Source organism: Acipenser ruthenus, chromosome 10 (assembly GCF_902713425.1).
Source record: "Acipenser ruthenus chromosome 10, fAciRut3.2 maternal haplotype, whole genome shotgun sequence".
Lineage (NCBI taxonomy): Eukaryota > Metazoa > Chordata > Actinopteri > Acipenseriformes > Acipenseridae > Acipenser > Acipenser ruthenus.
In genome coordinates this window covers 22,396,541-22,417,719 of record NC_081198.1, presented here as the reverse complement: position 1 = coordinate 22,417,719, position 21,179 = coordinate 22,396,541, and the positions used below count along the sequence as shown (strand labels likewise).

Sequence of the window (21,179 nt, the reverse complement as noted above, 5' to 3'; positions counted from 1 at the left end):
CCCGTTTTTTTGGGGTCTGCTTGTGCTTGAAATTTTGCACCCACCTTTGAATCCCCCTGTGCCGTCCGGGCTGGGGGGCCCCGGGCAAGGGCCAAGTCGCCATCGCTTCTCGGCCTTTTGGCTAAGATCAAGTGTAGTATCTGTTCTTATCAGTTTAATATCTGATACGTCCCCTATCAGGGGACCATATATTAAATTGATTTTTGGAATCGGGAGATGGAACAGGGGCTTGCTCCGTCCACTCCACGCATCGGCCCGGTATTGCAGTACCTCCGGGAACGGTGCACACCTTTCTCTAACGTTGGTCAAAGTCAGATCTGGATCTCTCCTGTGAGCATTTTGTCTACCCCTGCTGGAGGGAGAGTGCCAGTGTTGATGCAAGTTTTCCCGCCGTTTTACTTCTTTTTTTTTTTCTTTCTCTCTTTCTTTCTTTCTCTCTTTCTCTCTTTCTTTCTCTCTTTCTTTCTTGCTGTCTTTCTTTCTTTTATTCACATGTGGTGATGATGTAGACAGCAGCAGGTTGTTTCCTGGGAGCATGCAGCTAACCAGACAAGTGTGGTGGAACATGTCCCTATGCCAGGACCTTCTTAGCAAGCCAGCCAGCCAGCGAGGCACAGTTGTAGTTACCCAAGGCACCTTGCACAGCATAGCAGCTTGGCATGACTATTTGTAAGACGCACTCCGCCAGTTTATGTTTTGTTTTTGGTGTTATGTGTGTGTTTTTGCTTTGTTTTGTTTTCTCCTGCTTAAATTGCACATTTCCCCTCTGGAAGCAGCAGCCCGTTTTTTGGGGGTCTGCTTGTGCTTGGAATTTTGCACCCACCTTTGAATCCCCCTGTGCCGTCCGGGCTGGGGGGCCCCGGGCAAGGGCCAAGTCGCCATCGCTTCTCGGCCTTTTGGCTAAGATCAAGTGTAGTATCTGTTCTTATCAGTTTAATATCTGATACGTCCCCTATCAGGGGACCATATATTAAATTGATTTTTGGAATCGGGAGATGGAACAGGGGCTTGCTCCGTCCACTCCACGCATCGGCCCGGTATTGCAGTACCTCCGGGAACGGTGCACACCTTTCTCTAACGTTGGTCAAAGTCAGATCTGGATCTCTCCTGTTAGCATTTTGTCTACCCCTGCTGGAGGGAGAGTGCCAGTGTTGATGCAAGTTTTCCCGCCGTTTTACTTCTTTTTTTTTTTTCTTTCTCTCTTTCTTTCTTTCTCTCTTTCTCTCTTTCTTTCTCTCTTTCTTTCTTGCTGTCTTTCTTTCTTTTATTCACATGTGGTGATGATGTAGACAGCAGCAGGTTGTTTCCTGGGAGCATGCAGCTAACCAGACAAGTGTGGTGGAACATGTCCCTATGCCAGGACCTTCTTAGCAAGCCAGCCAGCCAGCGAGGCACAGTTGTAGTTACCCAAGGCACCTTGCACAGCATAGCAGCTTGGCATGACTATTTGTAAGACGCACTCCGCCAGTTTATGTTTTGTTTTTGGTGTTATGTGTGTGTTTTTGCTTTGTTTTGTTTTCTCCTGCTTAAATTGCACATTTCCCCTCTGGAAGCAGCAGCCCGTTTTTTGGGGGTCTGCTTGTGCTTGGAATTTTGCACCCACCTTTGAATCCCCCTGTGCCGTCCGGGCTGGGGGGCCCCGGGCAAGGGCCAAGTCGCCATCGCTTCTCGGCCTTTTGGCTAAGATCAAGTGTAGTATCTGTTCTTATCAGTTTAATATCTGATACGTCCCCTATCAGGGGACCATATATTAAATTGATTTTTGGAATCGGGAGATGGAACAGGGGCTTGCTCCGTCCACTCCACGCATCGGCCCGGTATTGCAGTACCTCCGGGAACGGTGCACACCTTTCTCTAACGTTGGTCAAAGTCAGATCTGGATCTCTCCTGTTAGCATTTTGTCTACCCCTGCTGGAGGGAGAGTGCCAGTGTTGATGCAAGTTTTCCCGCCGTTTTACTTCTTTTTTTTTCTTTCTCTCTTTCTTTCTTTCTCTCTTTCTTTCTCTCTTTCTCTCTTTCTTTCTCTCTTTCTTTCTTGCTGTCTTTCTTTCTTTTATTCACATGTGGTGATGATGTAGACAGCAGCAGGTTGTTTCCTGGGAGCATGCAGCTAACCAGACAAGTGTGGTGGAACATGTCCCTATGCCAGGACCTTCTTAGCAAGCCAGCCAGCCAGCGAGGCACAGTTGTAGTTACCCAAGGCACCTTGCACAGCATAGCAGCTTGGCATGACTATTTGTAAGACGCACTCCGCCAGTTTATGTTTTGTTTTTGGTGTTATGTGTGTGTTTTTGCTTTGTTTTGTTTTCTCCTGCTTAAATTGCACATTTCCCCTCTGGAAGCAGCAGCCCGTTTTTTGGGGGTCTGCTTGTGCTTGGAATTTTGCACCCACCTTTGATGAATCCCCCTGTGCCGTCCGGGCTGGGGGGCCCCGGGCAAGGGCCAAGTCTCCATCGCTTCTCGGCCTTTTGGCTAAGATCAAGTGTAGTATCTGTTCTTATCAGTTTAATATCTGATACGTCCCCTATCAGGGGACCATATATTAAATTGATTTTTGGAATCGGGAGATGGAACAGGGGCTTGCTCCGTCCACTCAACGCATCGGCCTGGTATTGCAGTACCTCTGGGAACGGTGCACACCTTTCTCTAACGTTGGTCAAAGTCAGATCTGGATCTCTCCTGTGAGCATTTTGTCTACCCCTGCTGGAGGGAGAGTGCCAGTGTTGATGCAAGTTTTCCCAACGTTTTACTTCTTTTTTTTTTTCTTTCTCTCTTTCTTTCTTTCTCTTTCTTTCTCTCTTTCTTTCTTGCTGTCTTTCTTTCTTTTATTCACATGTGGTGATGATGTAGACAGCAGCAGTTTGTTTCCTGGGAGCATGCAGCTAACCAGACAAGTGTGGTGGAACATGTCCCTATGCCAGGTCCTTCTTAGCCAGCCATATACTCTGGCTTCTCTTCAGTTCGAATAAATCTTTCTAAGACTAAGGCTTAGAGGGTAGTGGCATTGCCCGCTCCCTCCGAGGGTCTGTGAGAGGTTTGTTCGGGTGAGGAGGAACAGAATTTTTTTTATTTTTGACTGGCTTTCTTCAGCTCGGCAACTTTTTGGAAGACTAATGCTCAGTCTGGTTTTGGCTTGCCCAATCCAGGCCGAGGGTCTTTCAAGATTTTGTTGACTGTTGAGAGCAGTTTTTTCTTTTTCAGGCGGTTCCCGTTTTTTTCTTTTTCAGGCGGTTCCGGCTTTTCCAGACGTTCCTGGAGTTAGAGAGAAGGAGGACCTACCATCCAGACGACCTTTGAGGACCCTTTGATGACCTAGACGACCTCATCCCCAGCCCTTGATTGTAATCGAGATCCAGACCGAGAGAGCAGCAGGCGCCCAGCAGAGGGCGCCATCTGGGAGGAGCAGAGGGCGGCCCCGGACCCCGAGGAGGCATCACAGCCACGATTCTTCCTACGTGGTCTCGGTGCCAAGCAGCACCCCCTACTCCGCCAGGGAAGGACACCGTTCACCTGGGGAGGGGGTCCCTCTTGCGAGGCGACCATCTCCTCAGGGACTAAAGTAATAGTTCCTTCAACTGCCCAGATTTGCTGCTTACGTTGTCTCTTTTCCGTAGAGAGAGACAACCCGGACGTCCAGAGGCTTCTCCCACCCCAATCGGAGGAGCCAGCTGAAGGATGGCGTTCCGGCCAACCCAGGAAACCAGGAGGCACAATGCGGTGCGCTTCACAAGAAACAAGCAAGATGAAACGGAACCAGGACTGACGAGACTGGAGTTCAGCCGGACCATTCTTCAGAGGGGTATGGGTTTTTCCCCTTCTGACTTGAATTGTTTGGTGAAATTGCCAGGGCTTAAGGAAGTGTTTGAGGTCAGTTTTAGGAACCCCCAAAAGTTACAAGAAATGTGGTCCTTTTGGGGGGAGAATAAATATCTCGCTCCATACAAAGAATTTTGTGTGGATGCACTGACAGACAGAGAAATGAAAGTTGTTACTGTCCAATTTTTCAATGAGGCTGTTAGCGACTATGATATTACAACATGGCTTAACCGCTATGGGAGGGTGTCATCAGAAGGGAGGAAAATTACAGACGAAGATGGGGTTTGGACAGGAGCCAGAAAGTGGCTGGTACGCCTTAATGTTGATCCATCGGGCATTGGAGGCGTCCGCCACATTCCAAACTCCATAGTGTTAGGGCCCAACAGAGGGCTGGTATTCTATAATGGGATGCCAAAACTCTGCAGGAAATGTGGGGAATTAGGACACCTGGCGGCCGCATGTACTGTAGTCAAGTGCAGGAACTGCGGCGCCCCCCACGAGACCAGCCACTGCAGAGAAGAGAGGCAGTGCAATTTGTGTGGAAAGAAGGGGCACCTGTTTAAGGACTGCCCCTCTTCCTATGCCAACATGGCCAGAGCCAGCAAGGCAAATACGAACAAGCCTAGGCCTGAGCAGGAAGAGGGAACAAATAACAAAGATCAGTCCACATCACCACCAACAGTATCCAAAACCCAGACTCCAGCACCACCATCATCACCAGCACCCCCCTCACCCCCCCGCCCCCGAGACATGTCCCGTTTTACGAGGACCCCTTCCCCCAGCCCAGAGAGAGAGTACAACAGCTACTCCACTAGCTCCTCCAGTAGCTCCTCTGATACAGAACACGAGGCAGGGAGGGAGCCCGGACCCAGCAGCGCCCCCCCCCTGAGTAGGGCCCTCTCAGCGCCAGCACTCCCCCTCGGCTCTCGTTATGACGCCATAAGGATTGAGTCCGTGGGGGAGGAAAGCGAAAGCGACAGTGAAAGTGAGAGTGAAAAGGAGGGGAAGGGAATGAAGAACCAGCAGAGGGTGGGGAAAAGAAAGGGTAGAGACGATGGGGGGAAAAGAAAGAAGATCAAGATCAAAGACAGCAAGTTGCAGGTGGCCCCCATAGATCCAAAACCAGATAATGTCCACACAAAGTCCCCAGTCTTGCCCTCGCAGGCAGAGACGGAGGCGAGTGGGACGGCTACACTGCCGTCTAGTGGGCAGGTAGCAGCCAGCCAGGGCATCCCCAGCCAGCCTTCCCAGTCGTTGGCACAAACCCTAGCACACCTCGCAGAAGAGGTGTTCACTAATGCACCGAGGGAGAGGTCGGGGTCAACACCTTCCCTGACCAGCAGTACCTCGGTAGCAATGACCCTCTTCAAGCGAAGGGCCTCCCTTCAAAGCATCCTTGACCCCCTCCCTTGTATGGGCAAAACCAGGGGCCCCCTAGAGGTCCTCCTAGATACAGCACTGGAGGACATGGGAATACCCCTGGACGCGGTAAGCCAGAAGTCTGCTAACAGCTCCAATTCAGCAGACGGTAACAGCCAAAGAATGCTGTCTGTCATAACCCCCCCCAGGACAAAGCTAACCCACACGTTCCGAGGGGCCCTGAGCAAGTTCCACCAGACTTACCTTGTGGGGAGTTGAATAGCCCAAACAACTCCACATACTGTGCATATAAAGATGGTGCCTTCTTGGACGAGGCAGCAGTGAGTACCTTCTCAGGGGTGATGGGAGTTGCAAATAAGCCCAAGCCCCCTCGAAGCAAGCGTAGAGCTAAGAGTAGGAAGAGTGTCCCGACCTCCCAATCATAGTCGCTATGGGGTGGACGCAGCGACTCCTTTTCTTGTTAGCTACCCTGATGGCCCTGATATGTGTGTCTGTTAATGTCAGGAGCATCAGGGAGACACAAAAAAGATTTGATGTACTAAACTATCTAGCTAACTTGAAAGCAGATCTCATCTTTCTGCAGGAGTGTGGTATTTCGTCGAGCCATGATTATAGGGACCTGAAGGAGAGTTGGACCCTGGGGGACTCCTTCTGGTCGGGCTCCAACATAGCCAGAGCCGACGGAGTAGGTATCCTGTTTAAAAACCCTTTTATTACCTCCCGCAGCAGCAGGGAGGTAGAACCTGGTAGAATTCTGAGCGTGGATGTGACATACAACAACACTCCCCTCAGACTGGTCAATGTCTACGCACCCACTAACCAAAACGAAAGAGTTCAATTTTTTCCACAGCTGCGTCCACTCCTGCTGGGGAACGTACCCGTCATCGTGTCAGGTGACTTCAATTGTGCTCTGAGGGACGTAGACCGGAGCAGGCCACGCAACGACCGCTCTAGTAGAGTTTTGTCCTCCGTAATATCTGATTTCTCCCTGTGTGATGCAGGTAAGGACCTGGTGCCTCCCTTTACCTGGGTGAGCTCATCTGGGACCTCCTTCTCCCGTATAGATCTCGTCCTGCATACCAGCTCCCTTACGAAGACGGCAGTAGACACCCAGGCCGTCTTCTTCTCTGACCATAGGCTCCTGCAGGTAACATTGCAGGTCCCTCAGACCTCCCAGATGGGGTCAGGGGTCTGGAAATTAAACACCTCCTTACTCGATGACCCCTCCATAGCTGCAGCCTATAAGAGCAGGCTTGTTGAGTGGACCACTTTGCGTGACCTATTCAACTCCCCTATAGAGTGGTGGGAGATGGTCAAAATGAGAACTAAGGGTTATTTCATAGCAGCAGGCAAGAGGAAAGCAAAAGAAAGGAGAGCCAAATATAAATACCTGAATGCTGCCCTCCAGCGTCTGAGCCTGCTTCAGCTTCGGGGGTTCCCTGTAAGCGACGAGATAGCCCAGACCAAGCTAGATCTTTCAGTGCTTTGTAGGGAGGAACAACGAAAGGTCATGCACAATGCAAAAGTGCAAAAAATGGAGGAAGACGAAAAGTGTACTCGCTTCTTCTTCCAGAAAACGAGGGAGAAGCGGCACTTGATGTCCTCCATGCTCGACAGCAGGGGGAGGATAGTAGAGGATAGTGAGGGAGTGAAAAAAGTGGTAGAGAACTTCTATAGGGACCTATATAACATCAAAGCTACAGATGACACCCTGATAGAGTGGTTCCTGAGCCAGTTGGAGCCTGACTCAGTGCGGGACGACGAGGAGGAGGAGAAGGACCCAGAACTCACGCTGGAGGAGCTCACCCAGGCGGTTAAGACCATGAACACCGGTAAGACGCCAGGTCCAGATGGCATCCCGGGTGAGTATTACCATCTTTTTTGGGACATGCTAAAAGTCCATTTAGCGGAGGTCTACAGAGCGGTCTACAGGGAGAAGCGGTTGGGCCCTTCTATGCGGGAGAGTGTAATTACTCTCCTTCATAAGAAAGGGGAAGTTAAAGATCTACGGAATTGGCGCCCAATCAGCCTCCTTTGCGTGGATTACAAGATACTAGCCAAAGCTCTGATGCTCCGGCTACAAGTACACCTCCCTTTGGTCATTGGCCCCGACCAGGCTTGTGGCGTCCCAGGGAGGTCCATCACGGGTATTTTAATGTTAACAAGGGACATTCTGGCTTATTCTAGAGAACGGAACCATCCCCTCTGCCTGTTCAACCTTGACCAGGAGAAGGCGTTCGATAGGGTAAGCCATGAATATATGTACAAAGTGATGGACCAGATGAAATTCGCTCCTGGACTTAGGGAGTGGGTTAAAACCATATATACAAACATTAGTACCCGAGTCTTGGTGAACAGGCACCTGACTGGTAAAATATCTATCCAGTCAGGGGTCAGACAGGGTTGCCCACTATCCCCACTGCTATATGTCGTGTGCATTGAACCCCTCCTGCAGGCAATTCGTAGGGATACCAATATAACTGGTTTCCAGCTGCCTGGATCCAACGGGGTCCAGGTCAAAACAACAGCATATATGGACGATGTGTCACTCATTTGCACCAACACATCGTCGGTACCTCGGATTAGTAATATCCTTGAGAAGTACTGCACGGCGACCGGGGCAGTGATTAATAAGTCCAAGAGCGAAGTCTACGTGTCTAAAAATTGGCAGGTAGATAGGGAACTGTCGGACATGTACCCTGTCAAAAAGGACAAAATCAAGATTCTGGGCCTCATTTTCGAGAACAATAGCTCGGGGGCCCAGAGCTGGACGGCGGCCATTAACCAGGTCCATAAAAAGATTGGCGGATGGAGCACAAGATCCTTAACAATGACGGGTAGAGTATTAATAACCAAGTCTATACTGTTCCCCATCCTCTCTTATGTAGGAAAAATCTTTCCCCCAGACAGGACCACCAAAAAAGTGGTGGACCGCATTATCCACCGCTTTATCTGGGGCAGCAAGATGGAGAGGGTAAAACGAGCCACTCTGAGTAAAGCCGACAAGAAGGGAGGTAAGGGGGTCCCGGACGTTGTGCAGCTCACCCGAGTGCAGGGGCTCACGCAAACTATCAAGAACATCCAGGCCCTGGACAGGAAGGTATGTTACATGAATCGTTTCTATTTTGCCACCTGTCTCAGGGCCTTGGGCCTCTGCACTATTGATAACACCGTGCCGTACTCCTGGGACCCCCCATTGTATTATAGAACCTTAAGGGACACTATATATAAATTGGGCTTAGATAAAGCAAAATTGGCCTCCTGGGAATACAAGGCTGTAACTAAATATCTTGCCGGTTCCCAGGAAATTGAAAAAGTAGCTACTTTCTCCCTCACCCAAAGCCAAAAAATCTGGGAGAATGTGTCTCACAGCTGCCTCAGTAATGTCCAGAAGGATATAGCATGGAACACCGTCCACAGTGCACTCCCCACTCGAGCGTTCATGTTCAGGAGGGGACTAGCCCAAGTAGAAACATGCCCCTATGCAAAGTGCCGCAAGAGAGAAACACCAGCCCATATCTTCTGGGAGTGTGATGTGGCTGGCAGTGTCTGGCTCTCTGTCTCTGTCTTCCTAAACAGGTTTGCTGACACGGCCAAGATGACCGCTGAGACTGTGCTCTATGGGCCTGCGGGAGGAATCACTACCAGCACAGCTAAGTGCGTTTGGCGTGTCATCAATGTTGTCAAGCAGATCCTGTGGGAAGGCCGTAACGTCTGTGTCTATCACAAGCAGGAGCTAGACACTATCACCACGACCAGAAGGGCACAAACTCTTATCAAGGACTTTGTAATTCTGGACATCCGGACCCTCGGGAAGGACAAGGCCTGCGCGGAGTGGAGGATCGCCAGACTTCAGGACGTGAAGATGGAATAAAGGAAAAAACTGGAACCGCTAGCTCCTAGGAGCGGGACTACGGGGCACCGCTAAGCCTTTTATTTATTTTGTCATGCCAGCATTCCGCCCTTTTTAACGGTGCCCTGGTTTTATGTAGTCTTTTTGTTTCAGTTTTATGGACCTTTGATTTAATTTGAATGTTTTATTTGATTTTGTTTTGTTTTGTTTTATGTATCTTTAAGATTTTTAATGTAAACTATTAAAAGTTACATTTTAAGTGTTTTAAAATTTTAGAATTTTAACTCACTGTTTATACACTGTCCCTTTTCCCCTGTCCCTGTTTTAGATCTAGGTTTATGTTCACTTTTTTAGAGAGCACTCCCCGGCCCTCACAAGCACTGGTTTTTTATAGATGGTTCTTTTTTTCCAGTCACTTTTAAAACAGCACAGGTTTTTTTCATGTTGATTTTAATCTGTGTCTGTTTTAACCATGTACAAAGCACAATTGTCTTGGTGTTTTTAAATGTATTTTAAATGCTTTTAAAACAAAATGTATGTCTGTATGCATGAATGTCATCTTTAAAAGAAATGTAAAATGAATGAAAAAACGAATGGGTGTAAATGTAAAAAATGTAAAATCTCAATAAAAGAATATTAATATCTGATACGTCCCCTATCAGGGGACCATATATTAAATTGATTTTTGGAATCGGGAGATGGAACAGGGGCTTGCTCCGTCCACTCCACGCATCGGCCCGGTATTGCAGTACCTCCGGGAACGGTGCACACCTTTCTCTAACGTTGGTCAAAGTCAGATCTGGATCTCTCCTGTGAGCATTTTGTCTACCCCTGCTGGAGGGAGAGTGCCAGTGTTGATGCAAGTTTTCCCGCCGTTTTACTTCTTTTTTTTTCTTTCTCTCTTTCTTTCTTTCTCTCTTTCTTTCTCTCTTTCTCTCTTTCTTTCTCTCTTTCTTTCTTGCTGTCTTTCTTTCTTTTATTCACATGTGGTGATGATGTAGACAGCAGCAGGTTGTTTCCTGGGAGCATGCAGCTAACCAGACAAGTGTGGTGGAACATGTCCCTATGCCAGGACCTTCTTAGCAAGCCAGCCAGCCAGCGAGGCACAGTTGTAGTTACCCAAGGCACCTTGCACAGCATAGCAGCTTGGCATGACTATTTGTAAGACGCACTCCGCCAGTTTATGTTTTGTTTTTGGTGTTATGTGTGTGTTTTTGCTTTGTTTTGTTTTCTCCTGCTTAAATTGCACATTTCCCCTCTGGAAGCAGCAGCCCGTTTTTTGGGGGTCTGCTTGTGCTTGGAATTTTGCACCCACCTTTGAATCCCCCTGTGCCGTCCGGGCTGGGGGGCCCCGGGCAAGGGCCAAGTCGCCATCGCTTCTCGGCCTTTTGGCTAAGATCAAGTGTAGTATCTGTTCTTATCAGTTTAATATCTGATACGTCCCCTATCAGGGGACCATATATTAAATTGATTTTTGGAATCGGGAGATGGAACAGGGGCTTGCTCCGTCCACTCCACGCATCGGCCCGGTATTGCAGTTTTTCCGGGAACGGTGCACACCTTTCTCTAACGTTGGTCAAAGTCAGATCTGGATCTCTCCTGTGAGCATTTTGTCTACCCCTGTTGGAGGGAGAGTGCCAGTGTTGATGCAAGTTTTCCCGCCGTTTTACTTCTTTTTTTTTCTTTCTCTCTTTCTTTCTTTCTCTTTCTTTCTCTCTTTCTTTCTTGCTGTCTTTCTTTCTTTTATTCACATGTGGTGATGATGTAGACAGCAGCAGTTTGTTTCCTGGGAGCATGCAGCTAACCAGACAAGTGTGGTGGAACATGTCCCTATGCCAGGTCCTTCTTAGCCAGCCATATACTCTGGCTTCTCTTCAGTTCGAATAAATCTTTCTAAGACTAAGGCTTAGAGGGTAGTGGCATTGCCCGCTCCCTCCGAGGGTCTGTGAGAGGTTTGTTCGGGTGAGGAGGAACAGAATTTTTTTTATTTTTGACTGGCTTTCTTCAGCTCGGCAACTTTTTGGAAGACTAATGCTCAGTCTGGTTTTGGCTTGCCCAATCCAGGCCGAGGGTCTTTCAAGATTTTGTTGACTGTTGAGAGCAGTTTTTTCTTTTTCAGGCGGTTCCCGTTTTTTTCTTTTTCAGGCGGTTCCGGCTTTTCCAGACGTTCCTGGAGTTAGAGAGAAGGAGGACCTACCATCCAGACGACCTTTGAGGACCCTTTGATGACCTAGACGACCTCATCCCCAGCCCTTGATTGTAATCGAGATCCAGACCGAGAGAGCAGCAGGCGCCCAGCAGAGGGCGCCATCTGGGAGGAGCAGAGGGCGGCCCCGGACCCCGAGGAGGCGTCACAGCCACGATTCTTCCTACGTGGTCTCGGTGCCAAGCAGCGCCCCCTACTCCGCCAGGGAAGGACACCGTTCACCTGGGGAGGGGGTCCCTCTTGCGAGGCGACCATCTCCTCAGGGACTAAAGTAATAGTTCCTTCAACTGCCCAGATTTGCTGCTTACGTTGTCTCTTTTCCGTAGAGAGAGACAACCCGGACGTCCAGAGGCTTCTCCCACCCCAATCGGAGGAGCCAGCTGAAGGATGGCGTTCCGGCCAACCCAGGAAACCAGGAGGCACAATGCGGTGCGCTTCACAAGAAACAAGCAAGATGAAACGGAACCAGGACTGACGAGACTGGAGTTCAGCCGGACCATTCTTCAGAGGGGTATGGGTTTTTCCCCTTCTGACTTGAATTGTTTGGTGAAATTGCCAGGGCTTAAGGAAGTGTTTGAGGTCAGTTTTAGGAACCCCCAAAAGTTACAAGAAATGTGGTCCTTTTGGGGGGAGAATAAATATCTCGCTCCATACAAAGAATTTTGTGTGGATGCACTGACAGACAGAGAAATGAAAGTTGTTACTGTCCAATTTTTCAATGAGGCTGTTAGCGACTATGATATTACAACATGGCTTAACCGCTATGGGAGGGTGTCATCAGAAGGGAGGAAAATTACAGATGAAGATGGGATTTGGACAGGAGCCAGAAAGTGGCTGGTACGCCTTAATGTTGATCCATCGGGCATTGGAGGCGTCCGCCACATTCCAAACTCCATAGTGTTAGGGCCCAACAGAGGGCTGGTATTCTATAATGGGATGCCAAAACTCTGCAGGAAATGTGGGGAATTAGGACACCTGACGGCCGCGTGTACTGTAGTCAAGTGCAGGAACTGCGGCGCCCCCCACGAGACCAGCCACTGCAGAGAAGAGAGGCAGTGCAATTTGTGTGGAAAGAAGGGGCACCTGTTTAAGGACTGCCCCTCTTCCTATGCCAACATGGCCAGAGCCAGCAAGGCAAACATGAACAAGCCAAGGCCTGAGCAGGAAGAGGGAGCAAATAACAAAGATCAGTCCACATCACCACCAACAGTATCCAAGACCCAGACTCGAAGGGAGGTAAGGGGGTCCCGGACGTTGTGCAGCTCACCCGAGTGCAGGGGCTCACGCAAACTATCAAGAACATCCAGGCCCTGGACAGGAAGGTATGTTACATGAATCGTTTCTATTTTGCCACCTGTCTCAGGGCCTTGGGCCTCTGCACTATTGATAACACCGTGCCGTACTCCTGGGACCCCCCATTGTATTATAGAACCTTATGGGACACTATATATAAATTGGGCTCAGATAAAGCAAAATTGGCCTCCTGGGAATACAAGGCTGTAACTAAATATCTTGCCGGTTCCCAGGAAATTGAAAAAGTAGCTACTTTCTCCCTCACCCAAAGCCAAAAAATCTGGGAGAATGTGTCTCACAGCTGCCTCAGTAATGTCCAGAAGGATATAGCATGGAACACCGTCCACAGTGCACTCCCCACTCGAGCGTTCATGTTCAGGAGGGGACTAGCCCAAGTAGAAACATGCCCCTATGCAAAGTGCCGCAAGAGAGAAACACCAGCCCATATCTTCTGGGAGTGTGATGTGGCTGGCAGTGTCTGGCTCTCTGTCTCTGTCTTCCTAAACAGGTTTGCTGACACGGCCAAGATGACCGCTGAGACTGTGCTCTATGGGCCTGCGGGAGGAATCGATACCAGCACAGCTAAGTGCGTTTGGCGTGTTATCAATGTTGTCAAGCAGATCCTGTGGGAAGGCCGTAACGTCTGTGTCTATCACAAGCAGGAGCTAGACACTATCACCACGACCAGAAGGGCACAAACTCTTATCAAGGACTTTGTAATTCTGGACATCCGGACCCTCGGGAAGGACAAGGCCTGTGCGGAGTGGAGGATCGCCGGACTTCAGGACGTGAAGATGGAATAAAGGAAAAAACTGGAACCGCTAGCTCCTAGGAGCGGGACTACGGGGCACCGCTAAGCCTTTTATTTATTTTGTCATGCCAGCATTCCGCCCTTTTTAGCTGGCATGACCGTTTTTTCAACGGTGCCCTGGTTTTATGTAGTCTTTTTGTTTCAGTTTTATGGACTTTTATTTGATTTACGTTGAATGTTTTATTTGATTTTGTTTTGTTTTGTTTTATGTATCTTAAGATTTTTAATGTAAACTATTAAAAGTTACATTTTAAGTGTTTTAAAATTTTAGAATTTTAACTCACTGTTCTATACACTGTCCCTTTTCCCCTGTCCCTGTTTTAGATCTAGTTTTATGTTCACTTTTGAACTTTTTTAGAGAGCACTCCCCGGCCCTCACAAACACTGGTTTTTTATAGATGGTTCTTTTTTTCCAGTCACTTTTAAAGCAGCACAGGTTTTTTTCATGTTGATTTTAATCTGTGTCTGTTTTAACCATGTACAAAGCACAATTGTCTTGGTGTTTTTAAATGTATTTTAAATGCTTTTAAAACAAAATGTATGTCTGTATGCATGAATGTCATCTTTAAAAGAAATGTAAAATGAATGAAAAAAACGAATGGGTGTAAATGTAAAAAATGTAAAATCTCTTTCTCTCTTTCTTTCTCTCTTTCTCGTATCTGTTCTTATCAGTTTAATATCTGATACGTCCCCTATCAGGGGACCATATATTAAATTGATTTTTGGAATCGGGAGATGGAACAGGGGCTTGCTCTGTCCACTCCACGCATCGGCCCGGTATTGCAGTACCTCCGGGAACGGTGCACACCTTTCTCTAACGTTGGTCAAAGTCAGATCTGGATCTCTCCTGTGAGCATTTTGTCTACCCCTGCTGGAGGGAGAGTGCCAGTGTTGATGCAAGTTTTCCCGCCGTTTTACTTCTTTTTTTTTTCTTTCTCTCTTTCTTTCTTTCTCTCTTTCTTTCTCTCTTTCTCTCTTTCTTTCTTTCTTTCTCTCTTTCTCTCTTTCTTTCTCTCTTTCTTTCTTGCTGTCTTTCTTTCTTTTATTCACATGTGGTGATGATGTAGACAGCAGCAGGTTGTTTCCTGGGAGCATGCAGCTAACCAGACAAGTGTGGTGGAACATGTCCCTATGCCAGGACCTTCTTAGCAAGCCAGCCAGCCAGCGAGGCACAGTTGTAGTTACCCAAGGCACCTTGCACAGCATAGCAGCTTGGCATGACTATTTGTAAGACGCACTCCGCCAGTTTATGTTTTGTTTTTGGTGTTATGTGTGTGTTTTTGCTTTGTTTTGTTTCCTCCTGCTTAAATTGTACATTTCCCCTCTGGAAGCAGCAGCCCGTTTTTTGGGGGTCTGCTTGTGCTTGGAATTTTGCACCCACCTTTGAATCCCCCTGTGCCGTCCGGGCTGGGGGGCCCCGGGCAAGGGCCAAGTCGCCATCGCTTCTCGGCCTTTTGGCTAAGATCAAGTGTAGTATCTGTTCTTATCAGTTTAATATCTGATACGTCCCCTATCAGGGGACCATATATTAAATTGATTTTTGGAATCGGGAGATGGAACAGGGGCTTGCTCCGTCCACTCCACGCATCGGCCCGGTATTGCAGTACCTCCGGGAACGGTGCACACCTTTCTCTAACGTTGGTCAAAGTCAGATCTGGATCTCTCCTGTGAGCATTTTGTCTACCCCTGCTGGAGGGAGAGTGCCAGTGTTGATGCAAGTTTTCCCGCCGTTTTACTTCTTTTTTTTTTCTTTCTCTCTTTCTTTCTTTCTCTTTCTTTCTCTCTTTCTTTCTTGCTGTCTTTCTTTCTTTTATTCACATGTGGTGATGATGTAGACAGCAGCAGTTTGTTTCCTGGGAGCATGCAGCTAACCAGACAAGTGTGGTGGAACATGTCCCTATGCCAGGTCCTTCTTAGCCAGCCATATACTCTGGCTTCTCTTCAGTTCGAATAAATCTTTCTAAGACTAAGGTTTAGAGGGTAGTGGCATTGCCCGCTCCCTCCGAGGGTCTGTGAGAGGTTTGTTCGGGTGAGGAGGAACAGAATTTTTTTTATTTCTGACTGGCTTTCTTCAGCTCGGCAACTTTTTGGAAGACTAATGCTCAGTCTGGTTTTGGCTTGCCCAATCCAGGCCGAGGGTCTTTCAAGATTTTGTTGACTGTTGAGAGCAGTTTTTTCTTTTTCAGGCGGTTCCCGTTTTTTTCTTTTTCAGGCGGTTCCGGCTTTTCCAGACGTTCCTGGAGTTAGAGAGAAGGAGGACCTACCATCCAGACGACCTTTGAGGACCCTTTGATGACCTAGACGACCTCATCCCCAGCCCTTGATTGTAATCGAGATCCAGACCGAGAGAGCAGCAGGTGCCCAGCAGAGGGCGCCATCTGGGAGGAGCAGAGGGCGGCCCCGGACCCCGAGGAGGCGTCACAGCCACGATTCTTCCTATGTGGTCTCGGTGCCAAGCAGCGCCCCCTACTCCGCCAGGGAAGGACACCGTTCACCTGGGGAGGGGGTCCCTCTTGCGAGGCGACCATCTCCTCAGGGACTAAAGTAATAGTTCCTTCAACTGCCCAGATTTGCTGCTTACGTTGTCTCTTTTCCGTAGAGAGAGACAACCCGGATGTCCAGAGGCTTCTCCCACCCCAATCGGAGGAGCCAGCTGAAGGATGGCGTTCCGGCCAACCCAGGAAACCAGGAGGCACAATGCGGTGCGCTTCACAAGAAACAAGCAAGATGAAACGGAACCAGGACTGACGAGACTGGAGTTCAGCCTGACCATTCTTCAGAGGGGTATGGGTTTTTCCCCTTCTGACTTGAATTGTTTGGTGAAATTGCCAGGGCTTAAGGAAGTGTTTGAGGTCAGTTTTAGGAACCCCCAAAAGTTACAAGAAATGTGGTCCTTTTGGGGGGAGAATAAATATCTCGCTCCATACAAAGAATTTTGTGTGGATGCACTGACAGACAGAGAAATGAAAGTTGTTACTGTCCAATTTTTCAATGAGGCTGTTAGCGACTATGATATTACAACATGGCTTAACCGCTATGGGAGGGTGTCATCAGAAGGGAGGAAAATTACAGATGAAGATGGGGTTTGGACAGGAGCCAGAAAGTGGCTGGTACGCCTTAATGTTGATCCATCGGGCATTGGAGGCGTCCGCCACATTCCAAACTCCATAGTGTTAGGGCCCAACAGAGGGCTGGTATTCTATAATGGGATGCCAAAACTCTGCAGGAAATGTGGGGAATTAGGACACCTGGCGGCCGCGTGTACTGTAGTCAAGTGCAGGAACTGCGGCGCCCCCCACGAGACCAGCCACTGCAGAGAAGAGAGGCAGTGCAATTTGTGTGGAAAGAAGGGGCACCTGTTTAAGGACTGCCCCTCTTCCTATGCCAACATGGCCAGAGCCAGCAAGGCAAACATGAACAAGCCTAGGCCTGAGCAGGAAGAGGGAGCAAGTAACAAAGATCAGTCCACATCACCACCAACAGTATCCAAGACCCAGACTCCAGCACCACCATCATCACCAGCACCCCCTCACCCCCCCGCCCCCGAGACATGTCCCGTTTTACGAGGACCCCTTCCCCCAGCCCAGAGAGAGAGTACAACAGCCACTCCACTAGCTCCTCCAGTAGCTCCTCTGATGCAGAACACGAGTCAGGGAGGGAGCCCGGACCCAGCAGCGGCCCCCCCCTGAGTAGGGCCCTCTCAGCGCCAGCACTCCCCCTCGGCTCTCGTTATGACGCCATAAGGATTGAGTCCGTGGGGGAGGAAAGCAAAAGCGACAGTGAAAGTGAGAGTGAGAAGGAGGGGAAGGGAGTGAAGAACCAGCAGAGGGTGGGGAAAAGAAAGGGTAGAGACGAGGGGGGGAAAGAAAGAAGATCAGGATCAAAGACAGCAAGTTGCAGGTGGCCCCCATAGATCCAAAACCAGCTAATGTCCACACAAAGTCCCCAGTCTTGCCCTCGCAGGCAGAGACGGAGGCGAGTGGGACGGCTACACTGCCACCTAGTGGGCAGGTAGCAGCCAGCCAGGGCATCCCCAGCCAGCCTTCCCAGTCGTTGGCACAAACCCTAGCACACCTCGCAGAAGAGGTGTTCACTAATGCACCGAGGTAGAGGTCGGGGTCAACACCTTCCCTGACCAGCAGTACCTCTGTAGCAATGACCCTCTTCAAGCGAAGGGCCTCCCTTCAAAGCATCCTTGACCCCCTCCCTTGTATGGGCAAAACCAGGGGCCCCCTAGAGGTCCTCCTAGATACAGCACTGGAGGACATGGGAATACCCCTGGACACGGTAAACCAGAAGTCTGCTAACAGCTCCAATTCAACAGACGGTAACAGCCAAAGAATGCTGTCTGTCATAACCCCCCCCCAGGACAAAGCTGACCCACACGTTCCGAGGGGCCCTGAGCAAGTTCCACCAGACTTACCTTGTGGGGAGTTGAATAGCCCCAACAACTCCACGTACTGTGCATATAAAGACGGTGCCTTCTTGGACGAGGCAGCAGTGAGTACCTTCTCAGGGGTGATGGGAGTTGCAAATAAGCCCAAGCCCCCTCGAAGCAAGCGTAGAGCTAAGAGTAGGAAGAGTGTCCCGACCTCCCAATCATAGTCGCTATGGGGTGGACGCAGCGACTCCTTTTCTTGTTAGCTACCCTGATGGCCCTGATATGTGTGTCTGTTAATGTCAGGAGCATCAGGGAGACACAAAAAAGATTTGATGTACTAAACTATCTAGCTAACTTGAAAGCAGATCTCATCTTTCTGCAGGAGTGTGGTATTTCGTCGAGCCCTGATTATAGGGACCTGAAGGAGAGTTGGACCCTGGGGGACTCCTTCTGGTCGGGCTCCAACATAGCCAGAGCCGACGGAGTAGGTATCCTGTTTAAAAACCCATTTATTACCTCCAGCAGCAGCAGGGAGGTAGAACCTGGTAGAATTCTGAGCGTGGATGTGACATACAACAACACTCCCCTCAGACTGGTCAATGTCTACGCACCCACTAACCAAAACGAAAGAGTTCAATTTTTTCCACAGCTGCGTCCACTCCTGCTGAGGAACGTACCCGTCATCGTGTCAGGTGACTTCAATTGTGCTCTGAGGGACGTAGACCGGAGCAGGCCACGCAACGACCGCTCTAGTAGAGTTTTGTCCTCCGTAATATCTGATTTCTCCCTGTGTGATGCAGGTAAGGACCTGGTGCCTCCCTTTACCTGGGTGAGCTCATCTGGGACCTCCTTCTCCCGTATAGATCTCGTCCTGCATACCAGCTCCCTTACGAAGACGGCAGTAGACACCCAGGCCGTCTTCTTCTCTGACCATAGGCTCCTGCAGGTAACATTGCAGGTCCCTCAGACCTCCCAGATGGGGTCAGGGGTTTGGAAATTAAACACCTCCTTACTCGATGACCCCTCCATAGCTGCAGCCTATAAGAGCAGGCTTGTTGAGTGGACCACTTTGCGTGACCTATTCAACTCCCCTATAGAGTGGTGGGAGATGGTCAAAATCAGAACTAAGGGTTATTTCATAGCAGCAGGCAAGAGGAAAGCAAAAGAAAGGAGGGCCAAATATAAACACCTGAATGCTGCCCTCCAGCATCTGAGCCTGCTTCAGCTTCGGGGGTTCCCTGTAAGCGACGAGATAGCCCAGACCAAGCTAGATCTTTCAGTGCTTTGTAGGGAGGAACAACGAAAGGTCATGCACAATGCAAAAGTGCAAAAAATGGAGGAAGACGAAAAGTGTACTCGCTTCTTCTTCCAGAAAACGAGGGAGAAGCGGCACTTGATGTCCTCCATGCTCGACAGCAGGGGGAGGATAGTAGAGGATAGTGAGGGAGTGAAAAAAGTGGTAGAGAACTTCTATAGGGACCTATATAACATCAAAGCTACAGATGACACCCTGATAGAGTGGTTCCTGAGCCAGTTGGAGCCTGACTCAGTGCGGGACGACGAGGAGGAGGAGAAGGACCCAGAACTCACGCTGGAGGAGCTCACCCAGGCGGTTAAGACCATGAACACCGGTAAGACGCCAGGTCCAGATGGCATCCCGGGTGAGTATTACCATCTTTTTTGGGACATGCTAAAAGTCCATTTAGCGGAGGTCTACAGAGCGGTCTACAGGGAGAAGCGGTTGGGCCCTTCTATGCGGGAGAGTGTAATTACTCTCCTTCATAAGAAAGGGGAAGTTAAAGATCTACGGAATTGGCACCCAATCAGCCTCCATTGCGTGGATTACAAGATACTAGCCAAAGCTCTGATGCTCCGGCTACAAGTACACCTCCCTTTGGTCATTGGCCCCGACCAGGCTTGTGGCGTCCCAGGGAGGTCCATCACGGATATTTTAATGTTAACAAGGGACATTCTGGCTTATTCTAGAGAACGGAACCATCCCCTCTGCCTGTTCAACCTTGACCAGGAGAAGGCGTTCGATAGGGTAAGCCATGAATATATGTACAAAGTGATGGACCAGATGAAATTCGCTCCTGGACTTAGGGAGTGGGTTAAAACCATATATACAAACATTAGTACCCGAGTCTTGGTGAACAGGCACCTGACTGGTAAAATATCTATCCAGTCAGGGGTCAGACAGGGTTGCCCACTATCCCCACTGCTATATGTCGTGTGCATTGAACCCCTCCTGCAGGCAATTCGTAGGGATACTAATATAACTGGTTTCCAGCTGCCTGGATCCAACAGGGTCCAGGTCAAAACAACAGCATATATGGACGATGTGACACTCATTTGCACCAACACATCGTCGGTACCTCGGATTACTAATATCCTTGAGAAGTACTGCACGGCGACCGGGGCAGTGATTAATAAGTCCAAGAGCGAAGTCTACGTGTCTAAAAATTGGCAGGTAGATAGGGAACTGTCGGACATGTACCCTGTCAAAAAGGACAAAATCAAGATTCTGGGCCTCATTTTCGAGAACAATAGCTCGGGGGCCCAGAGCTGGACGGCGGCCATTAACCAGGTCCGTAAAAAGATTGGCGGATGGAGCACAAGATCCTTAACAATGACGGGTAGAGTATTAATAACCAAGTCTATACTGTTCCCCATCCTCTCTTATGTAGGAAAAATCTTTCCCCCAGACAGGACCACCAAAAAAGTGGTGGACCGCATTATCCACCGCTTTATCTGGGGCAGCAAGATGGAGAGGGTAAAGCGAGCCACCCTGAGTAAAGCCGACAAGAAGGGAGGTAAGGGGGTCCCGGACGTTGTGCAGCTCACCCGAGTGCAGGGGCTCACGCAAACTATCAAGAACATCCAGGCCCTGGACAGGAAGGTATGTTACATGAATCGTTTCTATTTTGCCACCTGTCTCAGGGCCTTGGGCCTCTGCACTATTGATAACACCGTGCCGTACTCCTGGGACCCCCCATTGTATTATAGAACCTTATGGGACACTATATATAAATTGGGCTCAGATAAAGCAAAATTGGCCTCCTGGGAATACAAGGCTGTAACTAAATATCTTGCCGGTTCCCAGGAAATTGAAAAAGTAGCTACTTTCTCCCTCACCCAAAGCCAAAAAATCTGGGAGAATGTGTCTCACAGCTGCCTCAGTAATGTCCAGAAGGATATAGCATGGAACACCGTCCACAGTGCACTCCCCACTCGAGCGTTCATGTTCAGGAGGGGACTAGCCCAAGTAGAAACATGCCCCTATGCAAAGTGCCGCAAGAGAGAAACACCAGCCCATATCTTCTGGGAGTGTGATGTGGCTGGCAGTGTCTGGCTCTCTGTCTCTGTCTTCCTAAACAGGTTTGCTGACACGGCCAAGATGACCGCTGAGACTGTGCTCTATGGGCCTGCGGGAGGAATC

The 21,179-nt window shown here is 49.3% G+C and overlaps 7 non-coding genes and 1 pseudogene across 7 annotated transcripts; all 8 read left to right on the top strand.

Moving 5' to 3' along the window:
• The first annotated feature begins 101 nt into the window (after window positions 1–101).
• On the top strand, window positions 102–292 carry LOC131739063 (U2 spliceosomal RNA). Its single transcript, XR_009330230.1, has one exon. It is a non-coding gene; the product is annotated as a U2 spliceosomal RNA (small nuclear RNA).
• Window positions 293–880: 588 nt separating this feature from the next.
• LOC131739062 (U2 spliceosomal RNA) lies at window positions 881–1,071 on the top strand. Its single transcript, XR_009330229.1, has one exon. It is a non-coding gene; the product is annotated as a U2 spliceosomal RNA (small nuclear RNA).
• A 589-nt stretch (window positions 1,072–1,660) lies between these two features.
• On the top strand, window positions 1,661–1,851 carry LOC131739060 (U2 spliceosomal RNA). Its single transcript, XR_009330227.1, has one exon. It is a non-coding gene; the product is annotated as a U2 spliceosomal RNA (small nuclear RNA).
• A 601-nt stretch (window positions 1,852–2,452) lies between these two features.
• Window positions 2,453–2,643, top strand: LOC131738342 (U2 spliceosomal RNA). Its single transcript, XR_009329906.1, has one exon. It is a non-coding gene; the product is annotated as a U2 spliceosomal RNA (small nuclear RNA).
• Window positions 2,644–9,668: 7,025 nt separating this feature from the next.
• Window positions 9,669–9,823, top strand: LOC131738744 (U2 spliceosomal RNA; annotated as a pseudogene).
• Window positions 9,824–10,421: 598 nt separating this feature from the next.
• LOC131739267 (U2 spliceosomal RNA) lies at window positions 10,422–10,612 on the top strand. The gene has a single exon (XR_009330435.1). It is a non-coding gene; the product is annotated as a U2 spliceosomal RNA (small nuclear RNA).
• Window positions 10,613–13,983: 3,371 nt separating this feature from the next.
• Window positions 13,984–14,170, top strand: LOC131738441 (U2 spliceosomal RNA). Its single transcript, XR_009329968.1, has one exon. It is a non-coding gene; the product is annotated as a U2 spliceosomal RNA (small nuclear RNA).
• A 627-nt stretch (window positions 14,171–14,797) lies between these two features.
• On the top strand, window positions 14,798–14,988 carry LOC131739059 (U2 spliceosomal RNA). The gene has a single exon (XR_009330226.1). It is a non-coding gene; the product is annotated as a U2 spliceosomal RNA (small nuclear RNA).
• The last annotated feature ends 6,191 nt before the right edge of the window (window positions 14,989–21,179 follow it).